The 21561-nt window shown below is 34.0% G+C and overlaps 1 protein-coding gene and 1 pseudogene across 19 annotated transcripts in view; one reads left to right on the top strand and one right to left on the bottom strand.

Moving 5' to 3' along the window:
* Marchf1 (membrane associated ring-CH-type finger 1) overlaps nt 1–21561 on the top strand; it is a 1027787-nt gene that overhangs the window by 321570 nt on the left and 684656 nt on the right. Inside the window, exon 2 of one of the 19 annotated variants that reach the window (XM_087216907.1) lies at nt 6055–6217. The exons of 16 other annotated variants lie outside the window; for them this stretch is intronic. The gene's annotated coding sequence lies outside the window, so the exon portion shown is untranslated. Of the gene's footprint in view, nt 1–5561; nt 6218–21561 lie in introns of those variants that run through there. 2 more of the 19 variants (XM_087216919.1, XM_087216912.1) reach the window with 2 other exon arrangements.
* LOC101725653 (high mobility group protein B1 pseudogene) lies at nt 6423–7054 on the bottom strand (annotated as a pseudogene).

Below are 21561 nucleotides of genomic sequence, written 5' to 3'. Positions count from 1 at the left end.
TATGTTCTGATCTTAAATGTAGTAATAGCATGATCTTGTTATTCACTCTGTTTTTTTTTCTCCCATTTTTCCCTATATCCTATCTTTTTCCTGGTTGAAATGTTCTTGTACCATGTTTGTCCCCACTCACATAACCTTAACCTGAACTCACTACTCAATAGTTAGTCTTCATCAGAGTATTCTGTACTTTCCTTTCATGCTATTTGATCACAATTTATAATTTTGCAACCAAGTGTATCTTGCATTTTCTTGGTCAGTAACTGTCTTCCCAACTAAAGTGCAATCTCTTTGAAGGTAAGGATGTGGCTTCTTTGAATCACTATTGTTTCCAGTACTTAGTACAGTGTGTGGAAAATAACACACCCTAAATCTGTCATGAGCAAATTGAGGTGTGGATGAATAAATAATTGAGTGCACTCTGACCAAAGCAATGTGTGTTAGGGCTTTAGAAATGATTTTTGGTAACTTCTTAGACTATGTCCACAGTCACAAATGTATTTGATGAAAACATTCAGACTTATCAGATATCTAAAAATCTAAAACAGCTCTTCTAAAAATAAATAAAAATTGAACAGCTAATTTACTATGTGGAGCTTCCTTATACCGACAAACCAAGCAAACAAGGAAACAAAAAGTGTCTGATGAGCCAGGGATTTAGCTCAGTGGTGCTGCCGTCTGCCTCACAAGCGCAAGGTCCTAGTTTGATCCACGGTACCAAAAAGAAAGAAAGAAAGAAAGAAAGAAAGAAAGAAAGAAAAGGAAAGAAAAGTCCGAGGTATTCTGTAGTCAAAGACACAGCCCTAGTATTCAAAGACACTTAGAGACACATATGTGAATAGAATGGATATGTCAGGAATGCAAAATTTAATGTGAATGCATAAGTTACCAGGGGATTTCAGAGGTTCAAATCCAAGCTATGAATCTCAGAATTAATATAAATAAATTTATAACTTAATATATAATAAATACATTTATATAATAAATTCTTTAAAATTATTATTAAAGGATTCTGAGCTAGATCTGGATGCTAATGTAGTGTTACATTCTGACTCTACATAATTTCAAGATGAGCAAAGATCAGAAGGAATGAGAGGGAGATACACTTGGGGCTGTATATAACTTTTCATCTCTTCCAAAATGCACTTGTAGTAAATGAAAAACTTTTAGCTTACTAGTTAGTAATGCTCACTGAACATTATTGGATTGATTTGCTAATGTAATATACTATTGCTAGAGGCCTCACAGTTTGCATTTTCTCCCTGGTTCTTGCTCTGTGTTTATGGATTATCTTCAGGGACATCTATACTTGTTTCTATCCCTTTGGTTATAGCTAATCAGGTTTCTGGCATCTCTTCTGCAATTTCTGACTTATGATCCTAATTGCAAACTTCTGTACTATTTCATGCCCTACATTGTTCCAATCTTTAGGGGATTAATTCATAATTTAATTTTTCTCAAGAATGTGGCTTGTAGTAGTCCATTTGGAAGAGAATGAATAGAGAATCAGTTTGATTTCATAAATGACAGCCATGGATAGGGGTAGGGGAGCTTTTCCTCAAATTCGTCAGTCACTCATAATGTTGATTATCCAAACAATGCCCAGAGAGGGTATAGATTTCCATTTTCCTAGTAGCAACTAAAGAAATAAAATGTCCTTTTACTCGGTCATTCAAGAAGTTCCACTTATGAGTCCTGTGTGTGTGTGTGTGTCTGTGTGTATTTGGGGGGGTGGGGTTCAGGGCATGAGTATGTGTTGTGGCTGTGATAGTGTGGGGATAGTGAAGTAAGTCAAAGGCCATGAGCTGTATGATTAGTTAATGTCAGTTTGTCCAAAGTGGTAAAAAAAATGCCTAAAAGGGCAGGACTGCAATTCCATACAGGAATGAAGAATGGTAATTTATTGAGCACCTACTTTGTGAGGCACAGAGAAGATAGTCCATGCATACAATCTCATTTAATTTTGTGACATATCATGGGTAATCCCCAGAAAATAAGTTCAGAAGAGCTAAATCACTTGTGTAAGCTGATCTAATGTTTCTTCTGTTTTTCCTCTTGGTGCTTCTGCAAAGCTTTCTTCCTCATCACAAATAAAATTTTCATTTTTTTAAAAAAGAGAGAAATTTGTGCTTTTATGTAAAAGAACAAGTCTCAGTACTGGGGATGTAGCTCAGTGTTAGACGACCTGGGTTCAACCCCTAGTACCACCAAAGAAAAAATGAAAAGATCAAGTTTCCTAGGTTTATTGCAAGAAACAATTTATAGGTTGAATCACAAATCATAAAGCAGAGGCTTACTGAGATTCATGGGCTCTGAGTTACAAGAAGGAAAATAAAGGTGAGCCAGGTAACAGAAAATGTGCATATTCACACGTTGGGATTGTTTATTCCAAACAAGAGAAAGAACCTGCACGGACCCAAATGCATAATTAAAATTACAGTCCCCAACGTGGGCCCTTGGAATCATAGTGTTCAACCACTCCAGAAAGATGAGCATTTCTCAGTGGTTTTACATAGATCTTTTGCAAATTGGAAGAGGGCCAAAGAGATGGAGAGAGGGAAAAGGGTGAAGGGGATGCAGCGGTAATTAAGATGTATTGTGTACATGTACCAACTCCTCATGAAGAAAGTAATCCTACTGCAAATGTACTAATAAAAAATAAAAATTGGAAAAAATTTAAAAGATCATTTTTGGAACCCTTATATTTGTAAACATAAAAATATAGTTGTAATTGTATCTAACTTTCTACAGATAGACTCTACCTTTCTTTAGGCTTTAACAGAGTGCTAATTAGAATATTCTTTATATAATAGAACTCATGAACTTAAATGTTGTTAGACTTTCCTTTAACCTTATCTTCTATGAATGAGTTTCTCAAACTTTTAGAATGTTGACTTAGAGGGTTAGAAAAGATTTCCCTTTTCTTGAAAAAGGGATTTAGAAAATTTAAAGGAGTTTTAAGATGCAAAACATAAAGTTATAAAGTAACTTTATTTTGAGATATGTTGAGATAGAAATTTGCCATTGAAAACTTTTACTTGTAATGTTTTGGATCAAGGGGACATTGTTCTCCTGTAGCAGTGGTGTCTAATGAGTAGGCTGTATGAGACAGTGGCACAGAAGTGCGATTTGTTGGGGTCCCAGAGGGTCTTTTATAAGTGCTTTAGAGAGCAAGAAGAGGATCTTTCTATTATCCAGTGCTTCGTTTGAAGCATCACGAGTCACAATTACATACATGACTCAAGGCTACACTTGCCATCACCACTTTCCAAAAGAGCTAAGTTCTGAATGCCTCATCAGTCAACCATGATGTGCTGCTGTGAATGTCAGCAGTATCTATCTCCCCATCAGAGAAAAAGTCCTTCCTCCTCTCAGACTAATGTGCCCTCAATCCCTTTATCTCTTGTCTGTTCCACTATTCTAGCCCATCATTTGTCTTAGGGCATCCTCTGTCTTTCCCCCTCCTTCCTTCCATTCCTCTTGCAATTAAATTTTCTCTTCTGTACTTTGCTTTGACCCTTCTGTCAAAGTCAGCAAAATGCATGACCACAGCCACCACTCAATCCTCCCACAATGGTTTTTCCATCCACTTTGGAACATTCTTATTCCTTTTGCCTTCTATGATTTTGAACCATGCATTCTTTTATTTCTCTGATTTTTTTTCTGTCACTTCTTTGATACTTTACCCATGCATTAAATGTATGACTTTGTTAAATTTCTGCCGTGGTATTCTCTTGGGTAATTTCACCCACTCTTGGGGATTAGCTTTTGGTTTGTACTCACATTTCCCTGATGTACAAACCTAGCATTCTCCTGAGATCCAAAGTAAATTTTTCTTTTGTTGGTGGGGTTTCCCACCTCTTTATTCTATAAAGTTTAGTGTGATTCAATCTAAATCTGCCTTACTCAGGCAGCCTTAAAATTAGTGTTCTGTGTGTGTGTGTGTGTGTGTGTGTGTGTGTGTAGAATACTAGCACCTTTTCAACCAAGTTAGAAAACAGACAGAAGTCCACTTTCCTTTCTGTACTTGTCAATTCCTGGCAGTTATATATTTGAAATATTCCTCTTTTCAACCCCTACCTTTCAGTTTCTCTTGGTAATCTCTAATACCTTTAATTTTTTTGCTTTTCTGACATGGTCAAGGGAGTTATTACTCCTCTGTAAAATTTTAGTGTCTCCCATTTCCGACATATTAAATGCTTAATTATGTATGATAATACCTTAAGATCTGTTCCCATCTTAATTTACAGTGTCTTTTGCTCATGATTGCTCTTCAAAGACCCATTATCAGGCAATTTTAGCATATTGTGTATTTGTGCTGCTGTGGTGTAGCTTTTTCTTTTTCTTTTCTATTCTCTTTCCCTGTCATTCACATCTGCTTATCCTGTAGTACTCAGTTTAAATGCCACCTTCTTGTTGTCATCCTGAATCAGAACAGACAAATGAATCAATTCTCTCACTTTATAATTTTGCATGTATCAGATGCACTGATACCCTTACTGCACTGAAACTAATATCACTGTTAATTTCATGCATGCCTTCCTCTACCAATTGTAAAAATATTGGCTCAAGATGTAGAAATTGTTCAAGAGACTGAATAATTCCTAGAAGGGAAGTTTTTAAGTCTCAGTGGAATAAGGCAACTTTTGGAATTTCAGATTTTATTGAGACACTTGTGCATTAGAAAATAGATGAGAAGAATAGACATAGATTTTGGGATTCAACAGCTATCTTAAAAAGTGATTATGGCCAGTAATAAACTCCCATATGTATATACCAGTTGGCTCCAAAATCCTTGGGGTATAATTCATTGAGACATTATTTTAGCCAGAGTTTTTATCATGAAAGAAACTCAAGAGGTCATTAACCTTGACTATTACCAATGATGATAATAATAAGAATGACGGTGATATACTACACTGAGGGAAGGGAGGAGGAAGGAGGGAATCAAATTCTTTTTTTTTAAACCTCTGCAATTATTAATTTACTAGTATCATCCAGGACTCAATGTTCAGTATTCCTCCTGAAATTACATAAACAAATGCAAATGGAAAGAACCAAGTCTAAATTATATAACAAAACAGCACTCCATCACAAAAGTGTGTAAAATTACAAGAATGCTATTTTAAAACACTGGCACTTTAAGAATGATAATCTCAAAAACCACAAAATTGCCAAATTGTTCCCTAAACTGCTAAACAGATAAACATGACTCTAATGAGTTTGGATTTTGTAAAGAAAAACTCAAATAGATTGGCTAATTCAAAGATGTGAAGCTTATATTCTTTTCTCATGTCTACTCAAATTATGAAAAGGCAGACCACAATATAGAAAATCTACGCCTTTCCAATTTGTGGCATAATTTAAAAGCTGACCCAATTAATTAAAAATACTGTTACTGGAGTTAAGTTTCCTGAGCAGTCCATATTTAGCTAAATGGGTAAAGGCATATACAGCCAGCACGTCCATGGCCTTCCCTATGACTAAGGTCAACAAAAAATTTAATATGAGTCATGTATTTTAAGCTCACGCTTTTGGGGATACATTCTCAGGTCTCCTTTAATGTGGGAACTGCATAATATAACTGCCATTACATGGTAATGGGAGTTAAGAGTCTTCATGTAAAGTTTAGAACATATTTTTCTATCAGTTCTTCAAGGACAGACTTTCAGATTGCTTGATTCTAATAATCCCATGCTGTGAATAGAATTGGTTACTCTTCACTTTACAAAGAGCTATGTAAAATTTATCAACTGATTGAGATTTTGGAGTTTTATAAATGAAAATGTTCTCAGTTTGACTTTTATTACCCCCATCATGATGTATATGCAGGGTGTGTAGACAGAAGCTTTGCATCCACTAACTATATGAAAAGATAAACACTCTAATAATTCATGTGATCCAAAATGAGCAAAAGCAAAAGACTATAGCTTCCCTTCAAGAAAAATTTCAGATCTATGGAAAGGACAACAATACTAATAAAAAAAATTGTATTTACTTAGAAGCATTCAGAATGTCAACAAAACAGCTGCAACTTTTTTTTTTTTTCAATTACAGAGTGGTATTCAGTTAACAGAACAACATTTTGTATAACCTGCATGAGAGACAACTGAAGAAGAAAAACTACCGTCCCCATATATAACTAATTTTGCCGTGGACCAACAAGAACCTGCTTTAAATTTCCATGCCAATTTACAATCCCCATACTGCACCAGGCAAGGTTAGTGGCTATTGAAATACCACCAGGACAGGGCTATCTAAAGACACATTCGGTAGTGTGTTAACTGTACAAAAAAAGACACTGTACAGTTTAAAAACAAATCTTACACAGCCTTACATTTCAATTTTTTTCTTTAAAAGGAGTGAGTTGTGTACAGGGGGCGTTAAATGCTTTATAGTCAAGAAAAAAAACCACTAGAACCAACTTATTCATCATCATCATCTTCTTCATCTTCATCTTCTTCTCCTCATCCTCTTCATCTTCCTCATCTTCTTCCTCTTCCTTCTTTTTCTTGCTCTTTTCAGCCTTGACAACTCCCTTTTTTGCTGCATCAGGTTTTCCTTTAGCCCGGTAGGCAGCGATGTCCTTTTCATAATATTCCTTCAGCTTGGCAGCCTTCTTCTCATAAGGCTGCTTGTCATCTGCTGCAGCATTATTCCACATTTCTTCCAGTTTCTTTGCAACATCACCAATGGAAAGGCCAGGATGTTCTCCTTTGATTTTTGGGCAATACTCAGAACAGAACAAGAAGAAGGTTGAAGGAGGCCTCTTGGGTGCATTGGGATCCTTGAACTTCTTTTTTGTTTCTCCTTTAGGAGGAATATAGGTTTTCCTTTCTCTTTCATAACGGGCCTTGTCCGCCTTTGCCATGTCTTCACATTTTCCTTTCTCTTTAGCAGACATGGTCTTCCACCTCTCTGAGCACTTCTTAGAAAACTCTGAGAAGTTAATGGAAGCATCTGGGTGCTTCTTCTTGTGCTCCTCTCGGCAAGTTTGCACAAAGAATGCATATTATGACATTTTGGCTCTCGGCTTCTTAGGATCTCCTTTGCCCATGTTGACTTGTTTTCCTCAGCGAGGCTCAGAGTCGCCCAGGGCCCATCTGGCTCTCACTTGCCCCGGCGCTGTCTCTGCGGAGCTCAATGTACTGTGATCGGGAATCCAATTCTTTTAGATGTATTCTGTTCTGAAGAGAGTAAATTCAGAAGTTTTCAGTTTTTACTTTGATTTCTGTTATTTACAGATTCTGGAGCTATATATGGGATTTATATTTATTTAATTTATATAACTTTTATATAACTGAACACATTTGCTGATAGAATTCTGTTAGATAATTAGTGAATTGTACTAAAATTTTGTTTGAATAAGTATATTTTAAAGTTCATTTTTTAAATGTTACCTAATCTATAGCAAAGATTCCACGACCATTGTCTTAGTTATTTTTCTCATGAGACAAAATACTTGACACCCAGAGTTAAAGGAGGAGGTTTATTTGGCTCACAGTTTGTAGAGGTTTCAGTCCACAGTTGGCTGGCTCCAAGGCAGAGTGGCATGGCTGAGGGGCATCGCGGAGGAGAAACAGTCCACAGCAAGCAGGCAGGCGATGAGAGAGCATTGGCCCTCCTTCTGTCCCTTATATTTTATGTAGGCTACCCACCCTAGGATGGGTGTAGGACTCACAGCCTTAATCCTGGCCAGAACTATATCAAACCAATCAGTGGACTTATTTAGTGATCACACACCCTTGATCCCAGCACCACGCACTGTAGATCCTAGCACCTCTGAAAAGCACCCTCTCCATGACTTCATGAGGCTTTGGGGTACATCTAGACACAGCCATAACAATCATACTTACCTTTGTTTCAGGAAACTGAATGCCATACAGTGCAAAATCATTTATCTTTCTATTAGTGCCCCTTACCTAGGTTCTTTTCCTCAATAAGAAGGACAAAGCTTTGTCAGAATCCAAATCACTGAACTGCTGCTGGGCTTTAGAGCATCCTAGAAGGTGGAAGAATATTTATGGTCTAGGTCATCTTAGTTTCACCACATAGGAAATCTCTCTTCTCTATCTCTAAGGTCTGTGCAGTCTCAGCTAGATTGCTGAGAATTGTCAGATTTAATTTTCTGGGCAACAATCCAAGTTCCTTTTCCTTTAAAAACTGTGGCTTATGGACTTGGGAATACTTGATTCAGCTCTTGAAGCTAATACTCCATTTCAATAATAAAGGCAGTTTTCAAATTTCTGTCTTATTATTTAACGCCTGCTGCTTTCTGATGCAATGGTTTTGTTCCATTACAATATTTCTAAGATTTTCATTTAACATGTCAAAGTTGTCAGGACTTTTAATGCTAGTTGTTTTTTCTCCTTTAAAATGGAGTTTTTAGAACTATAAATTACTGTGGACAGTTAAGGGATTAGTTCTAGGAGTTTGTATCAATGTAGAGAACACGGCTCTAATGGAATGAACAAAATGCCACTTCTTTGACAAACCCTGGGATATCATATGGAAACCTGATGAATATTTTAGATTTAATATGTGTCTTTAATTGGTAATTTTCAGCTGACATTTGCAACAGGAGGAATATGTTGTGAGATAGTTTGAATACATACTTTTTGTTTAACATGTCATGATATTTAAAAAAAATTGTTAGTACATGCTTGCAACTCATAGTGATTACATTCATTGTGGAGAGTTGGTACAGGTACATAGCACATCTTAGTTCTTTTTATGTCCCTTTCCCTGCCTCTCCTTTCTCCCTCCCTCCATCTTTTTGTCCCCTTTACAAAAGAACTATCTCCCAGTTTCCTCTTATCTGTCTTTTATTTTGTGCTTTAACTGATTTGTCCTTTGATTTTCACATGATTTTTTAAGACAATACATGTGAAACAGACTTTTTGTGTATCTGTTAGACCTTTTCTTGTTCTGAAAATTAATCTGCCATTCTACTCTATAGAATGCACCTGTAAAAGAAGTGAATTATCTTCTTTCTATCATTTAATTCTCTGTATCCATGGCAGAGTACCTTGCTTTGCCATAACCTTTTGTATTACTTAAAGTTGGGGAATAATAAAATACAAACTGTTTCCTAAAGAGACTCCTTGAAGAGCAGTTCTTTTCAGTAGTTAGAGTGCCATTTGTCCACAGAAGCAACAGTACATTACCCATAACCTTAGGGAGTTAATATCTTTGTAAATATTCTAGAAGAAAAGCACATTTTAAACTCTGGTGGGAATTAAGTGTAACCTGGTTTAAAAAACCCCAAAACCTAAAAGGTCCTTAGTAAGAACAACTTTTAATATTTCAAGGACAACTGCAAATCTATGAAAAGGTATTATATTGCATCTTACTATATGTGAAGCAAAATATAAAAAGTGTTTAAAATACATGAAAGGGACTTGTCCACATTCTGGGCCATAAATCAGGCCATAATGGGTTATTTCCAATGGGTAATCATTACTTAGACTTTGAAGAAGTTCTCTGCTATGGAAAGATTCCAGAGTCACAGGTTATTCTTGTTTTAATTTACAATCAGGAAGAGAAGTGCTACTTCAGTTCATTAATTTTCTCCATATATTTGTCTTCTCTTTAACAATGTAAAACAACACTGGAGGGTGCCTTTTATTTTAAATTTATTTTTATTTAATATTTAAAATTCCTTGTATATACTTGTTCTATATTTGAATTAACTGTAAACATATTACTTGGTAATGGGCAATTCATAAAAAATGTATTTCTGCCAAAATATCCATGTGCTTTCAATTATAAGAAAGAAAACTATTAATATGTTCAGGGTTTTTAATCTCTGCTTGGGTCAAATATTTTTTACTTTCATCATTTGACATTGTTTTAAACATTTTACTAAATTAGGCAGTGTGGAAGGCCTGACTTATTTTGTGAAGTTGATATCAGACTACAAAATTGTAAAATTTCATATTAAAGGAAATCATGAAATTTCTGCAATAATCAAATAAGCAAACTTTAGATGAATTGAATCACATGTTTTCTCCATTTATTTACCTCTTTCCACCCTCTCCCAACTTTTTAAGCAACTGTTTTAAAAAAGTTTTAATTTTGAATTTATAGAAATGTTGCAAAGGTAGTACCATCCCTATACATAACTCATCCATAACCACCATATATTTATCAAAGCTGAAATAATTTGTATTACATTACATTAACTAAACTCTGGGTTTTATTCAGATTTCAGTAGACTTTTTTTTTCACTTGCATCTTTTGTTTCTGTTTCACAGTTCCATCTAGGATGCTCTGTTGCACTTAGTCATCATGTCTCCTTTTATTCTTCTGTTAGGTTTCTTCAATGTAAAGTTGTCTTTTGCATCCTTTCCTGCACTCTGTTCTTTGAAGATAAATCCATCATGTCCTGCCAACTTTCAAGAATCCCCCTCCATTTTTAGTAACTCAGGAATTTTACGGAGAAAATTTTCTTACTGTTTGTAATGTAGAGACTGTTTAATAGTACCTGCCTTTTCTTGTACACTTTCTATATTCAACCTGGTGTGCAAAATGTGGTACATTAGTTGTTGCTTTTAATACTACAAAACTATGAGATGGGGTCTTTAAACTTCCTTTGATAAATGTGGAAACTGAATCAGAGATTATGCAAGTTGACCACGGTCACACAGGACAAGAGCTTGAACCCAGGTCTGTGGGGTGTTAGAGCACTTGCTTTTAGCCGTAAGACTATATTGCTCATTTTATAGATATTCCAAACCTTACCCAACTTAAAGGTCAGAAATATTCACATACTTTCTCCAGGCAGTTTTGATTCAATTAAATTATGTTTGCTTAGGGAAAGTATTTCTAAACTAAAAAGTATCCTTCTAGATATTGTATAGATGCTTGTCTATGATAAATTCTATTCATTTAAAATAAGGTTGATGTGGCGTCTGAGGGTGACAGAGTGATTTACTACTTTTTACAGTTGTTTACTACTTTTTAAAGTTAAGGTGAAATTATGTAATTATCTTTTGATAATTGAAAACACTTCTTGGAGTGTTATAGATAATCTAATTCTACAGAAACAAGGCCAGAAATTTCTATTTGAGAGATTTGTATTTTGTTTTGAAACACCTAACAGATTTCTCTCCTTTCAGTTGTTGTTGTTGTTGTTGTTGTTGTTGGTGGTGGTGGTGGTGGTGGTGGTGGTGTGTGTGTGTGTGTGTGTGTTTGTATCATCTTTATTTTGATTTTCATATTTATTCTTAAGTCCTCTTCTTTTCATAATACTCTATATATCAAGTCAAGTCTTAGCAAATATTTTACATTATTTTAGGTCACCTTCTTCTGATTCTTCAACACATGTAGTAGTTTACCACCTGGTCTTCCTATTTCTATTCTTTTTGTGTGAGAAATATCCTTATCATGTGATATTAGTGATTAAAAAATTCCAGTGCCTCCTCATACTTACATGACAGAGATATATACATAAATTGCCTTCTTGAACATTATGTTCACACATTAAACCTGCTTTAGTGCAAATAAAATCATGTGGTTTTATTCTCCATGACTTTTCACATGTGACTTCCTTGTGGAAAATGGCCTTCTTGTATTAGGAAAAAAATTATTTGATGGGCAGTCATAGCTGAGAGAATTCTATATTTAGAGACTTTGTTATAATAATCTTTAGCTTCCTTCAGCTTTTACCAGAGTTTATTTGCATCTCCACAGTTGTTTCTTTTTCCAAGCTAACACAACAGCATGAGGTACTTCTAATTCTTTGGATCTTCATTTCTTTATGAGAGTTTTATGTCATATAAAACATATAAACTCATATCTTGTACTCCTGTTCATATCATGTCAAATCAATTCTCAAGTGTAGACAGAGTTTCTAATAAAGCAGAGGTGCAGTTTTGCTTCCCCTACAATACTGGTGGTTTTGAGGAGCCATATTTGTTCTTTTGTTCAAATTTGTCTTTTTGTTTGTCATTTGGATAATGGGTGTATTTAAGTTGTGGCATCTTTACAATACATCGTAAGAAGGGATAGGGGAATGTGAACTTTGGGTTTGCTAACTTGCATCTGGTGCACTAGTTTTCAAGTTATTTTCTTGTGGAACATGCATTTAGGTGAGAATATAGTTTAGGCTGAAGCATAAACCAGAGTGTTTTCAGGCTACTCAATTTTTCGTATCCTAAATTCCCAGAATTCATCATGGCAGACAGGTTCAGAAGTGATTCCCAACCCATGCCCTTAAGATTGTTGAAGGGTACAGGAGTCAATGCAAGGGAACATCATACCTTTAGGCACAACAGAAATAGTCTTTAGTTAAAAAATAGTCGTTCAACTTTAAGCACAAGTTGTCTTAAAGTGTGTATATTAGATATTCAGACTCTTAATGAAAACAAAGCTTATCTAAATAATTTATAAAATGCATAGTAGCTTCTTGTCATTTCAGGCTTTCTCAGTCAGCGAATACTAAAATATGATTATATTAAAAGAGAATCTTTAGACAAATTAAATTTATCAGGCATTGTTTGAACAAAGATGATTCATGAATCAGGCAGCACTCAGAATTAGGAAACATTCAGAGAGCTCCAATTAGCAGTGCAGGCAGGGAGTATTCAGAAACAGAAAAAGGAAATGAGATAAGAAGTATCTTGATGGTTTATGGTTGGGCATGTTTCTTATTTGAGTATGGTGTGATAAGGCATTTGCCTTAATTGGACATTGTCCAATCAGTGGGCAGCCTGTGATTGGAACTATTGTTATTGTTTGAGATTCAATTACTTATTAAAAGCATAGAGTGTTAAGTTAGGTTGCAATTTGTTTACATACAAGTTTGGTTGCAATTTATTGTGCAGACATTTAAGATATGGAGGATTTGTAAACAAAATACTAACAGTTGTATAATATATGAATATGTGATTTTTCTCGTGTTCAAGTGGTATTTCCATACTCAGAAACAATGGAAGTCAGTTGGGCCTGGTGGTACATGGCTGTAGTCCCAGCACTTGGGAGGCTGAGGCAGGAGGATTACTGAGTTCAAAGCCAACCTGGGCTACACAGTAAGACCCTGTCTCTAAAAAAATAAAATAAAATAAAATAAAATAAAATAAAGAAAGAAACAATAGAAGTCATTGGTTAAGACCACAAATTAAATCTGATTCTCATGGGTTCTCTGAAGACAGTGACAGGATGGGCAAACAATTGGTTAGGAGAAAGAAAAGTATAGAGTATCTCAAGTTTACAGGATTAGTAGAATGCTTCAGAGAGGAATGACACCGATATATTTGCAACACGTAAAAATGGCTGTGTTGTCAAGAGTCTTAAATGACTACATAATACACTGCATACTGATTATATTGTCATAAAATAAATTGAAAAAAGCTGAGGTTAATGTGAACTCATAGACACTGACACTCATTGATCATCAAGATGCTCATATTTTATACATCTTAATAAATCTGAATTTCATATGCAACATGTAGATGGTGATGATTTAAGATTGCTATTGTCAATAGTTGCGACCAAATTTTTATTGATTTCATATGATTAGAGTTAGCTGTCAGTCTTGGTGATACGATGATTCCACTGCAATACTTTGGCAGTTCAGTAAACCATGTGAAAGCCATTTAAGGAGTAATATGACTTCTATGTGTTTTCAGAAAATTATTGACACCCCCTGATGAAATGAAAAGAACTTAGCAGTAACACTGGCAGTGTGAGTATAAGAAGCTTCCAAAGAATAGGACAATTCTCCTTTAAGAAGAGGGCCTCTTCCATCGTGTCTGTATGAATTCATATCCTGCCCCCCCCAACAGTATATGTTTCTTTTCTCCACATCCATGCCAGCATTTTAAAAAATCTTTTGATCATAGCCATTCTAATGGGGGTAAGGTGATATTTCATTGTGATTTAGATTTGCATTTCCTTGATAAATAGTGTTGTCAAACTTTTTAAATATACATGTTGGCCAAATGAATGTCTTCTTTTGTGAAATATCTTTTCAAGCCTTATACAAATTTAAAATAAGATTTTATGCTTTTTAGTTGTTGTATATTTATGTATAGAAGAGAAAATTTTGAATGTTTTAACCCAAAAGAAATGACAAAAACATGAGATAGATGTGCTAAATAACCTGATTTGATTATTGCACAATGTGTAGGTTACCAAAATATCATAGTGTACCCCATAAATATGTGTAATTATCATATATCAATTAAAGTTAAAATTTTTAAAAAAATTGAAAAAGAAATGAAATACTGCTTCATCAATTTTCTGGTGGCAGAATGCAAAAGAAAAGCTCCAGAAGGACTGATGTCTTTGAGTTTGGTGAGTATTTCAAATAATCTAGACTGAGATAATAAAAAATATAAGAAATATCCTTAATCTATTTTGCATATTTTCAACAAGTATTGGTAAAACATCCATGTGGAAATAAGTCTGAAAGAGCCCTTTTAGTAAATAGAAAATGAATATTTTAAATGTAAGGGATCACAGTGTAAAAGGTTTAAATTTTTATAATTAAAATAATAGAAGGTATTTTATATAAAATAATGGTACATAACTTTTACAATTAAACAATTATAACAATTATAATTGTAGACATCTTAAATTCAGTCTAAAATATAGGAAATCTATTAATTGACAGTATGTAAACTTAAATGTTCTGTTAATTGGTACTTCAACAAAATCTATAAGCCAGCATCAGTAATGTTTATTGAACAAATGTATTACAGTAAGTGTAAATAACATTAAAGTTCCTGAGGGAATATAACATATGTATAAACATCTCTGAGTCATTAAGTAAATACTAAATTCAGTTCAAATAAATGATAATTGTCTCTTATTGCACTTAAAATGGTAATCCTCACCATCTATAAATCAGATGATTTTGCTACCAAAACAGCCATTCTGCAAATTGTAGTTTAAGTAAAGTTTACTGCATTTAAATTCATAGCACTGGAAAGGACATAAAATAAACTATTTTAATTATATGTATGTTGAAACCCATTACATTAGACATTTACAAAATACTGTCTTTTATTATTACTCAAACCAAACTTATTTGAGTGGTCAAGAATGCAGATTTATAGGGTCAATGCATAAGATCAGAGTGGAAAATCTAACCACTCTTCTATAGACACTCAAGTATTTAATAATTTTCATTGGATGATATACTTTGTCATTACCAGGATTCGTGATGCTTAATCATAATCTCTGGGTTACTGTGTTTATAAAATTTGAATTTATAAACAATTCTAATTAATAATCATACTACAGATCAGATTTTAAAAGTCTGTGGTGAAAAATGAATAAATTAAATGGTGGGAAGGTACCTTACTGATAGAGCACTTGCCTAGCATTATGAGTCCTTGAGTTTAATTCCAATACCATACACACACACACACACACACACACACACACACACACACACAAGCACATAAATATAAAGAAAAGATAAGTCAGGGAAGATTAACAGCTGCAAAGACTTTAAAGTTATTTGGACCTTCCCTGGCCTTACTTTAAAAGAAGTCTAGTCCTACAAGTTAAGTGTAAATAAAACTAAGGGTATTTTTTATGTTCTTCCTTCATGGACTATTTTATATTATAATCTGAAGTATTTAATATATATTCTTAGCTTTCATAAAAATGAAATGTGAAAACTTTTGAAATTATTTTTATTATATTGAAGCATTTCCCTCTTTGAATTCTATGACTATTCATTTACCTATGAACCACATAAATGAAATTCTCAAGTAATATATTATCAAAAATTAAGTAGGTAAATAATTATGAATATTTTAGGAGCTTCTTGTTTTATGGATATATTATAAAAATATATTTTTTCAGCCTTGGTTCCAATTTAATGATATCATAACAATTGTAAAACGGAGTGGTTCAGTTTTTGAACTTTAAGAATGATTATGACTGCAAGCAGTTGCCTTTTGCAAAATAATAAATCAGTTAATGTAAACAGCTTATATAATATTTTAAAGGTATAATATCTTTTGTTTGTTGTAGTCAATGAAACAGTGGGCAGTGTAACAGTGGGCAAGTCTTCCTGATTTTTTTAATGTAATTATACAGAATTATTCATCAAGTTTTACTAAGTGATTGGCAATCTCTTACAAAATGAGTAAGGTAAAGGCTCTTTGACTTGAAAGAATGTATTTGTTAGTAAGGAAAATAGATGTATTAATAAATAATTACAGCCAATTATGTGAAGATTATTCTAGAAACATATCTTAGGTGCTTCAGAGCACCGGAAAAGAAACACGTGTGCATGTGTATGTTGTGTATTTAAGAACAAATTTGGAGAGCAGCGAAGTGGGAAAAAACATAAGGGAATCATGAAGGCATAGAATTGTTAAAAAGCAATATATTCTTAGCCGTGGCTGAAAGGTAGGCTGAGTAAGGATGCAGTGGTGAGAAGTGAAGCTAGAAAGACAGACTGGATTAAAACATAGGGACTGGGTGGTTTTTAATGTGACGACAAAGCACAGGAGGATGTAACTGTGATCCCTAGCCATGAAAGACTGTTGCTGCTTAAATCTGAAGAATAAGAAATTCTTCCTCTCATCACACTAGAAGCTCATGAATCTCCTACCTTCTGCAGTAACTTGTCTTCTTCCACTTACACAAACTTGTCCACATCAACAAAAATATGTTTGCAAGTCAAATTCTACTTTCCAAAAAGTTTTTCATGCTCTGATCATAAAAGTCCACATAATGGCCAACGTATTTTAGGTTCAATTTGAATAACCTTTAAAGTTCAGATATCAGAAAATCGAAAGCCAGCTACAAAATTGTGGGATATTAAGCTACCCTAGAAATTCCTGCTTAGACTGTGGCATTCATCAAGGTCACATTTAGAAGTTCACAGAGCTCTTGGGACTAAGCTCAGATGGCAAGAAGAGTAGGTGTCATTTATGGTTCACTCATCTTTAGACACTGGGACATAAGGCCATAGTTACTAGTTTTTATAATGAGTATTTATATATCCGGCCAGGAAATATCTCTGGAAAACAAATTAAGACATCAATTTAATTAAAATGAATTTCAACTTACTGAATGTATTATGATGAGGAGAGTATATTACACATTCTAAAAACCAGAAAATACTTTTTTGGGAACAACCCAAATCTCAGGCTTTTAAGATTTAATTATTCTTTACCTTATCATTTCCAACAAATGCAATGAAACTCTATAGTCAAGAGATGAAAGATAATTGTAGCAATTGGATGCATTTATACATTTTTAAAAACTTGACTTGAAGCTAAACTCATATATTTTACTGACAGCCAATTACAAAAGTTTAATGGTTTCTGAGATATTAAAATTGAAAGCTTTTATTTTATCTTTATCTTGAGTTTTTCCCAAGAATTTCAAAAGGGCTCTAGAAATGTAGCATAGGGGTAAATGTGGCTGGCACTAATACAGTGGGAGAGACTCATCACAGTAGTTGATATGAGGGAGATCTATCACTTATCTTTTACTATGGCATTTTATCTAGCTTGATTAGTTTTGTCTTTTTCTCATCTCTTCTCAACTGGTTTTCATTACTTTTCTTTCCTCATCTAGAAATTCTCATTTTGTCCAATTTTAAGATTTTGTTCGTGTGAATACTTCTTTGCTAATATTGCACAGTGACTGAGTCTAATGTTCATATGTTGGAACCTTGACTTTCGAACTGAAAGGACTAGTTGTAACTCAAATTGGTCAAATGAAGGCTCAGGCTCCTTTAAACAGCCTTCAACATCTCTTTCATGTATACAGGCAGATCCCAGTGTCCTTAGAGAGACATTGGCCCAGGATTTCTCCATTAACCCTACACAGAAAAGGATTTTGTAATGTTCCTTCTAGAACTCTGTAAGAGTTAAATGTGCATCTGACCATCTGGAAGCACAAGCAGCCAGCATTCAGGTTGTAATTCAAGACTTTGTAAGTTAAAATTAAAATTCCGCTCATAACCCAAGTTGTTTGTATGTCAGGCCGGTTGTGACTCAAGAGTCCACTGTAATTTGGTGAAAAATTTGTGATTCAGGTGGCTGCCACTTTCCTTTCCTTCTTCACTCCATTTCTTGAAAATAATTCCAGTGGATTCTCTTCTCCATCCTCTACTAAAAGTGGTCATTTAAAAACCACAACTCTGAATTTTAATGTAATAAAGCATTTCAAACAGTACTGGTTCTTGTGGTGAGATTTTTAAAGAGACATTCAACAGTTAGCCTCTTGCCTAGAGAATTGTAACCCAGGATTTTCAATTATCCAGATCATGGATTTAATCTTTGCCTATTAGATTTAGTTTTTCTTCCCACATTCACACAACATTTCTTTAATTACTCCTGAGTTTAATTTAAATGACATCCTTATATTTCTAGATAAGTTTGTATTAACAGGTGTAGAATTCATTTTCATGTATTCTGATTTTCACCTTCTCTGAAAAATGCATCACTCTAATCTAGTGATTTACTAAATAACTTTCTGAGTAATTGTACTTCCATATGCAAACCTTACACAATTATGTCATAAGGAACCAACTATTCTCAAATTACCTTCTGAGATCATTTATGAAGACAAAGATCCTAGCTTGGTTTGCATGTCACGCCAGTACCCTTTCCACCATTATAAAGAACCATATGTTTTTTGTTTGCATCCTGAAGTAAGACCTATTGTGAAGAGCTCAAAATTTGAGTGAAGGATATTTTCTGATTTAAATTCTGCTAAAATGAAAAACTCAAGAAATCAAGCAGAGTAATGTTATCTCTGTGTCTTCTTTGAAATGTAGCTTACCAATGCTGAGGAAAGCCTTGGAGTGTTCTTAAGCAAAATACCTAGTGACATGTTCTCCATCTTGAAACTAAGAACTCTTTTAAAACATGACAGCTGTGCCTTAAACTGTTGTCATTTACCTTATCCCAGAGACTGTCTTTCAGAGCAATAGGCCAGGAAACTACTAGTAAAAATAATGACAGGTACTCTTTCAATATTTGGCCTTAAAGTGAGTTCATTTTTGATAAGAATAGGTTGTTTTCCTCTTCTTACCATTCACTTGAAATCCCTACCATATATGTGACTATTAATAACAATGAATTTTTTTACAACTCTAAATCTGAGAAATAAATGACCTTTAATATAGACTTTATTAACTATATGAGAGAGAAGAGAGAGAGAGAGAGAGAGAGAGAGAGAGAGAGAGAGAGAGAGAGAGAGAGAGAGAGAACAGAGACTTCTAAAACATATTTCCATGCTCTTTAAGGAGGATTATTATCATCCATGGTACCAAGGAAACGGCATCAATTTTTTGTGACCCTGGCACCTAATATTTTTTCTGAAGAAATATGTTGTTCTTGGAAAATAATAGGAACAAATGATTCAGTAATTGGCATTAAACATTGCCAAGATATGTTAGTAGATTTTTAACTAGTAGCCAGTTTCAAGAATGTTGAGAATTGATTACAAAAATTAATGTCATTCATTGATTGCTGCATCCAAATTTTTAGTCTAATAAAACATACAGAAGGAGGAACATTTGACTTTTTAAAAAAAATACAGTGTTCATGTATTGTTCTCCTACATAAGGTTGTCAGATAAGATATAAGACGTCTGGTTAAATATGGATTTCAGAAAAGGAAAACAAATATTTTTTATCATTAGTATGCACTATTTGAAACAAATTTTGTACTAACAAATTGTTCCTTTTTTGTCTGAAGTTCAAATTTACCTGGGTGTCCTATATTTTTACTTGCTGAATTTAGAAACTCCACCCCGTTTGTTATGGCTTATATCTAGATGTTCCCCCAAAACCTCATGCACTCATAGGTGAGGCTTTTCAGAGCTGGCTGGATCTAGGGCATGTGATACTGGGTTTATGAGTGTATGGGTGTATTAGTCCAGTTATTGGAATTAGCATAGTCCTGGTGTGGCTGAATGCATTTCCTGAAGACTGGGGAGAATAAAGAATAAAGACTGGGGAGAGAATGAGGTTGGTCAATGGGTACAATGTTATCTTTTCATAGGAAAAATATGTTCTGATTTTCCGTGGCATAGCAGGATGAATATGATTAACCATGATGCATTATCTATCTCAAAAGTTAGAAGAGAGGAATTCACCATAAGAAAATTATAATAATTTAATGTGATAGATATGGTAATTACTGGGAATTGATCTTTACTTGATGTTTACAAGAGTCAAAGCATCAGATCTTGCCTCATACCTATTTACAAATACTATATATCAAATGAAAATTAATTTTAAAAAGCATAGCTTGAGAGGCAAATAACTTCTATAGAATCATGGAGGAAATTTAGTGCATTTTTTTCAAAGTAATAAGAAAAAGTTTTGTTGTGTTAGTTACAGAGAAAGGGAGAGAAGGAAATTCAGTTGAATTTGATATGAAAATTGCATGTCATCAAAGAGACATCACAATATGTATTTTGATTCTGTGTCTCTGTGCCAGCTTTTCCTTGTGTTGCTCCAGAAGCCAAGGATGATAATCTTTAAATAACAAGTCTTGTCATGTTATTAGTTTATCAAACCAATTTAGACACTGTGCTTTATGTTAGTACTGTATGTTTTTATTCCTGGCGTAGTAACTGTTTGTTAATCTTGTTAATTTCTAAGTCCTTAGGAATGACAGGGTATGTGAAAACATGGGAGTTTTTATTTAAAGCTCAAACTTAAATGCTACATCTATCTCATTTCCCATAAAAAATTTTAACATTTATATAATGAATGAGATAATACATGTAAAATACTTAGGGGGAAATGACTGCCATATACTAAGAACTTAAATATTAGATGCTATGGTCGTTATTTTTATTGTTCAAGTGAACAATTTTCTGACATAAATTAAAAAAAAAATCACAGCCAGAGCTTATGGATAAAATTTCTCTTTATCTTTTAGGGAGTTGAGCACAAATAGGTTACCCTGAAAAAATTCTGAAAAAAAAATGTTCTACAGACATTCTGTTGGAGTGATTTTGGTTTATGGAGGATTTTTCTATTAGTATTTAATTATTTACTTGCATGCTTATTCCTTTCCAAGCATGCTGGTAGGGGTAAGAAGAGACCCAAAGTAGTCTAGATTACTGCTTTTTAAATCAACAGTTCTGTTGAGAAAGACATATTTTAATTATTTTTAACTTTCATTCAAATAATCTGTGAGTTTAGCCTATTTTAAAGAATAATACAGAAAAGAAGAAACAGTTACTAGGCCATTCAATTTTAAATTTAAGAATTTTTGGATTTTGTTGAGTTGGGGATGGAACTCAGGAGCTTTGCATGCGAAACAAGTGGTCTACTACTATCCTATAACTCCAGCCTAATTTAAATTACCTTTAACTATAATAACACTTTAATTTTTAGGCTTATATTTTTACACTACTGTGGCTGGAGCCCAAGGATGCTCTACCACTATGCTACATCCTCAGCCCATTTACAACTTTTTACCTTGAGCAAGGTCTCATTAAGTTGCCCAGGTAGAGCTCAAAGTTGCAGACCTCTTGCCTCAGTCTCTCTCAGTGCTGGGATTAGAGGTAGGCACCACTGTTCCAGGCTCTCTAACAATTCTTAAAATTTATAGTCACATAATT

The sequence above is a fragment of the Heterocephalus glaber genome, unplaced genomic scaffold, assembly GCF_053883595.1.
Source record: "Heterocephalus glaber isolate CG9 unplaced genomic scaffold, H.glaber_assembly_v1.0 deba00001460, whole genome shotgun sequence".
Taxonomy (NCBI): Eukaryota; Metazoa; Chordata; class Mammalia; order Rodentia; family Bathyergidae; genus Heterocephalus; species Heterocephalus glaber.
Note: the sequence above shows the minus strand (reverse complement) of the source record. Positions and strands in the feature narration are given on the sequence as shown.